The sequence below is a fragment of the Saccostrea cucullata genome, unplaced genomic scaffold (genome assembly GCF_032062105.1).
Source record: "Saccostrea cucullata isolate Sc308-1 unplaced genomic scaffold, CSIRO_AGI_Scuc_v1 ctg14203, whole genome shotgun sequence".
Taxonomy (NCBI): domain Eukaryota; kingdom Metazoa; phylum Mollusca; class Bivalvia; order Ostreida; family Ostreidae; genus Saccostrea; species Saccostrea cuccullata.
Window position 1 is genome coordinate 1,471 of NW_026918990.1, and position 6,493 is coordinate 7,963.

The following is a 6,493-nucleotide window of genomic DNA, read 5'->3' on the forward strand; positions in this document are numbered from 1 at the left end:
AAAAATGACAATTTCAATATTTAAAAGTAAAAAAGAAAAAACAATATATAAATAAAAGGGCTATGTTTTCTCATAGAACTAAGTCCTAAAATTAAGTTGGAATCATTTTTTTTTGTAAAACCCCGATATAGAAGGCTGTTCCGAGGGCACAAATATTGGCATGGTGCCAAGAAATGATAATGGTTCATTTTTTGTTAATATTCAGGGATACATTTCTTAGAAAGTGACGCTTCTTTTTTCACAATTTTGTGCATTTAAGAATCTCTAGGATATTATCCCAACAATATGTAAAATCCACCTTTGGACTCTCAAGGACAGAAAAGTTATACCGTAATGAACTTACCTCAAATTCAAATGATGGAAAAGTTCATGATTTTATAAGGTTTACTTTTAACAGTAATTTTAATGAATTTTGTGTAAAATATTTACAAATATAAACAATGAAAATTATTTTTAATTTTATAAAAGCTATAAATAATTTTTTCCTGGCTTTCCTGTGAAAAAAAAACCGTATTTTACGATTTATTTAGATTTTGTTAGAATTATCTCCCCTGTTGCGCTCTTCTGTAGAGAAGGTAGATAATGATTATGTTTACGAAGTTTATAAACAGATGTCATTCGGCTCACCTCGGCTGACTACGGTACCATACATCAAACATCGATTTGATGTAATCGGCCGAGGTGTGCCGAGTGGCACAGATGTATGTCATCTAATCGTTTTAGGCATAAATTATGTGTGATTTGAAGAAAATTGTCCCTCCTGTGAATGTAATTTGTTACGTATATATTAGTGGCCTAATGTATAGAATGCATAAAAAATTATGAAAACCATCGGGATCGAAGTACGGTTCCGTAACCACGTGTAAACATTATGGCATCCTGAGACGTTTTGTTACCGTTTTGTACGTCCTCAGAAAAAGATTCAAGTGGGTGAATTGTCAACGAGTCTTCAGATTATGGCTCTGATTTTGATGAATATGATTCTGACAGCAAACATTCATTTGGTAGCAAGACGGATGTAGTGATGATGATACCGAATCAACAATGTTTGAATTTGAAAAGGAAACAGGTAGGTGGATCTTGGTTTATAATACTATGTACTTTATAAAAAGGCTTATTGATATGTAAAAAATAAATAAATAAATAAACAATTTTGATGGGGACTTGATTATGGACAAGAGAAAATTTTTTACAAGACAATATCAGGTCATTCAATCACAGGGGCTTGTCACGAAATAATTACATGTATATTCTTTTAATAAAGTTAACCCTACTATAAAAATACACAAGTGTGTATTTTTATAGTAGGGGTAACTTTATTAAAAGAGGATAACTATTTTGTGACAAGCCCCTGTGGTACAATCACTAGATATAGCTATATATGTAGCTTTATTTACCTACTCAGTTACCTTTATTTACAAGGCCGTAACTAGGCCCCAATTTTAAGTGAGGCAAGGATCGTGGAGCCACTCGAATCCTTTGGAAAGAAGTCCTGATGGAGGCTTGGTGGGGGCAGGGGTCCCTATAAAGGTGGGTTTACTAAGTAATCAAATATAAGACAAAATTTTTGAAAGTTTACGCATTTTAATTTTTTTTTTACATGCCTTCTAAACTATGATGGTCGCCCGGCCGCGTGGCGCAGTGGTTAGAGCGTCCGGCTAGAGTCGCGAAGTAAGAATTTACTGAGTCAATCCGTACTTGGGTTCGAATCCCATTTTCGGACTTGGAGACCGGTCCTTCGGATGAGACCGTACAAGCCAAGGTCCAGTGTCGAGGTAGGTTTTCGCACGAAAACTATTCCTCCCTGCTCAAAGACCTAAGTGCTAAGTCTAGGACAAAATTTGCAAACTCTACATAGTCAAGTGGTAGCGTCTCCATATGAGTGAAAAATTCTCTTGTGGGACGTAAAGCAATAACTAATCGATCAATCTAAACTATAATGAAATACTGGTGAGATTATTGATTAACAGAAATTGAAACAATACTGTTGAAAGTATAACTATTAATTTAGTAGAAAGATGCACACATAAAACAGCTCAAAGTAAAACATTTTTGATTTTCAGAAAACTCTATTAATAAATTTTTAGTGAGGCATTTGCCTCACTTGCCTCAATGGTAGTTACGGCCTTGATTTACCTACCAGAAGTAGCTTTATTTAGCTACCAAAGTAATTTATTTCTATAAAAAATACCTACGTAGCTAAATCTAGTGATTGTACTGGACCTGAATATATACCTAGCAAACCTGTCAAGAGAAATTTCAAGGTTGGTACTTGTACATGTAGCAATAAAAATATCTGTATAAATTCAACAATATTGCAAAATATTCACATCTGCAGAATTATAAATAGCATAAGTAGCCTTTGTGGGGTGATGAAGAGGGAATGAAAAGTTGAATAGGTCAAGGGTTTTCAAAGACTGTTTACTAATAGGGTACATTAAGAATTGGATAGGTGGGTCTTCACTGTCAATTAAAGCACCATTATTAAAGAATCACATTAAACAAAATATTTATTTTCAGATATTTATGAAATGTTATGAAGATCGGGCTACAGTTATGATTTTCGGCTTTTCATACATGTATATGATTAAAGGAAAAAGAGTTGTCAAATACTTGTGCAGGCTTTTCAAATTAAAGGTCACCATGTGTTCCTTGACAGTGTTTAAAACATAACTAATATTATAAATATAAGTCTGGGAAATTATACTTTGTAAAGAATATTTCCTTTCATTCTTATATTTCTTTTGCAATTTCAGATTATTCAAATTCATTTCCCTGGTTAGGACTGGGCTTTACAATGGGATTTTCAGCTGTGGAGCTATAAAGAATTACTACATAGGGTTTCCAATGTTGTTTTGTGAACAGAATCCAGAAATAAGAAGAGGAAAGACAATGCAGATGCAGCATTAGCATTACCAATTACTTATAACTGCTGAGGAAATGGTAAAGATATGTTATATTATTATACCTCTACTGTAATTACTCTGTATAAATTAATACCATAAAACTCTATTTGCCCGATAAGTGACTACTGCCCTCATCTGAAGACTACTCCCTGGAAAATCAGAGTTGCTCCCTTGGACTACTCCCTCATGAATATTTATTAGTAATTTTAACCAATCAAAGTGTTCAGTGGGTGGAGCGTTCAAGGAATCTCGAGTCTGTGACGTCATGTTATTAGCAATGTAACATTTTGACATGTGATGTCAAAATCATACTTGAATTCTACCAAAATGAAGACACAATAATTTTTCGAAATGTCAGTGAAAATACTTTTTTAAAAATAATTTAATTGTTTAAGGACACGATGCTTCACTTATCATACAATGTGTTAAACCGCATGCATTTGTAATTATGCCTCTACAGTTTTTTTTTGAAATGTCGGAATATCTGGTTAAAAAAATTTAAATCGCCTATCATTGTTTCGGTATAATAAAAAAGTTATGGAATGGGAACACGGGAAATAGCAAATTTATAGTTCTCCTCGGCAGAAAACTATTTCCTCTGGGAAATAGTTTCCTCCCTCGGGGAATCATTAATTTGCTATTTCCCTCATACCCATTTCATAACTGTATACTATAGTACATGGATAGGAATTGCCTTGTCTGTCTGTCGATTCGCCACATGCATTTTTCCCTTCTCTGTTACTTTACTTCAAGGATATATGAAGCTCTTGTTTTCTTCAAGATAGCCAGAAGAATTTGTGAAGAATCATACCCAAGTCATTTGATGACATTTTCCTCAATTGATAAATTTAAATGCAGCATTATCATAAACATGACATTTATTTGAAAAATCTTAGAATATGTCTAGTATGGTTTATTTCAATTTAATTTGAAAACTGTGTTTTTTCACAGGTACCTGCTTTGAGTACTACTTTTGTGTATTTGGAGACAGTCCAGTTGTTCTTTAAACCAGAAGGGGAAATTTCAGTGCTTGTTAAATTTTCTCCAGCAGTTATTGGATGATATACATAGGAAGAAAATAGGGTCATACTGAATAGAATAGTTTGGATACACCTTATAGATTTTGAAGCTTGAGACCTCAAGATCAACCCAAATGATATTTAATATGTATCAGGTTTCACTTGCAGGAAAACACAGAAATTCAGAGTAAATTTTAAGTGTTTGTTATCTTAGAAAAGATCAAAGTTCAAGGGCAACAGTGCTTTAGTTTTACCAAATATAACACTATTATAAAGACTAATTTCCTGTATAAAGGTAAAGCATATAATTCATAATATGATTTGGGGAAACTGTGATTTTTTCTTTTAAATCTTACCTTAATTTAGAACCATGATGTATACTTAAGCAAGTAGATTTTTTTCAAGCATACAAAATTTCAAGGTCATTTTAATTTTGGAAGTGAATATAAAATATCAGGAAGCAGTCAAGCATTGTAATTTTTTTGTTGTTGAATATACTTAGTTATTGAGCAATATTCAAATTTTAATATGCAATGAAATTAAAGATTATAAAATAATTAATGTTCTAATTTGTTGATTTTTAAAACTTTGTGTTCATTCATTTTGAGGTTGTTGCCATGACAATATGTCTGTCAAGAAAATGGCTCTGATATTCCTTTTTGTTCAGTTTGACCCTTGACCTTTGACATTGTGACCTCAAAATCTAAAGGGGTCCTCTACTTTTCAAGAAACCAGTGTACTAAATTTCATATCTGTCAAACAATGGGTCCTCACGATTTTGAATGATTAAAATCTACATACTGGTATATCGAGAATTATAACCCTTGACCTTTGACCTTGTGAACTCCAGATTAAAAGGGGGCCATTTACTTATTAGTGGATACCAGTGTACTATGTTTATTATCTATCAAGCAAGTTTTTTTTAAGATAAGAGAGAACACACTTGGTCTACTGATTGACAAACAGGTACTAAGCAGTATGTGAATATCACCCTGCTCAAAGAAAATATAGAATAATACAATTCTGGTACCCCCCCCCCCCCAAATTAACCCCAATTAACCCCCTAAGAAATAATTATTGATTGAAAACAAAAATTTACAATATACTGGTATTTTTCAACAGCAAAATTTAAATTTTTGAAAATATGTAAATCAGCAAAATAACTCCTTGCTGAAGTTCAGGGATGAGAAAATTTGAAAATTCACAAAAAAATGTCCAACTTTAAGTTAAAAGTACAGCAAAATATTTGAGAGTCCAAAGACAGATTTTTTATATAATGTAGACAAACATGTTGTCTAATAATTTGTATGAGATTGGGTTGATTCTAAGCGTCACTTTCTGAGTTATAGGTTTTTGAAAAGTGAATATTTTCACCAGTTTTCAAAAATCTGGAAATATGCCAGATTTGTGACCTTTTTGCACTTAAACGAGGGCACAGTTTGTGATTATGAAAAATTTTCCGAAACAAGTGTATCTTGTTACTTTCAACCATATATGGATATTTTATATCATAATCAGGTAAAATGCTGAATTTTTAAATATAAAATCCTATAAAATTCCTGTTTTCACCCTGCGTAAGGACCAAGAATTCTATTTTTAGTAACAGTGTCGATTTAACCGCTTAAGTGAGACCACACTGAAAAAAATTTTGTGGAAAAATATTTCATATTATAGAAGAAATTTACACACAAAACATGAAGTTGATCAGAGAACCTTGCTCCCATAACCTCTTGCATGGTTTTCTCGTAGACATGCTCTTATATTAATTTATATTAGGTAAACATAAAAGAGGTGCTTGTTGACAAAAAAGTTCTAAACAACGACGAATTCCCGATGTATTTTAATAAGCTGAACAAAACAATGCAAAATGTCAAAACTAGATAATTATGTTAGAAAATAAAGTTAGAAAATAAAGAATTCTTTATTTTATCCTTTTTCATTGGTCAGATAAAATTGTCTAATGAAATTTTTATACAGTCGAACTACGTGCTAAGAACGTAAAAGGGATTATTTATTATAGAGAGACTGTGTAACGGATTTTTTATTTTTAATTTTTACAAATTATTGATGCTCAAATGTGCTTGCAGGAGGGATTGTAACTATTAGTATCACTGTGAACCAGATTTGATCAAACGTGAAACTAAATTGACTATATAAGGAAAACAACATATTTTCTAACTAGTCGTAGATTTAGAAGATTTTCAAAGAAAATTTCCTACTTTTGTTGACTTGGATCTCTGATATATGACGTGTATATTTTTTCAAGTCTAGAACAGTTTTCTTCCGTTGTAAGTTAAGCAAACACTGTCGTTGATTTGCAATTCCTCGTATTGTCATTTATTTGGCGTCTTCTGGGATAAAGTTTCAAAAAACTACGGCACTCTATCAAACAGACGGTGTTATGTTGTTTACAACCATAAAACACGCATTATATGTGCAACTGCCTCGTAGTGGACACCAACAGACTTTACATACAACATATTTCAGTAAGAACTAATAAACAGGCAAGTTAAAAGACGTATAAGGTATTGAGAAGTGAACATTTGGTTCTGAAAGATATACAAGAAT

The 6,493-nt window shown here is 32.3% G+C and overlaps 1 long non-coding RNA gene across 1 annotated transcript; it reads left to right on the top strand.

The window, feature by feature from the left end:
- Positions 1–865: 865 nt before the first annotated feature.
- On the top strand, positions 866–4,745 carry LOC134276693 (uncharacterized). Its single transcript, XR_009994106.1, has 3 exons — positions 866–1,069; positions 2,757–2,943; positions 3,858–4,745. It is a non-coding gene; the product is annotated as an uncharacterized LOC134276693 (long non-coding RNA).
- Positions 4,746–6,493: the final 1,748 nt, after the last annotated feature.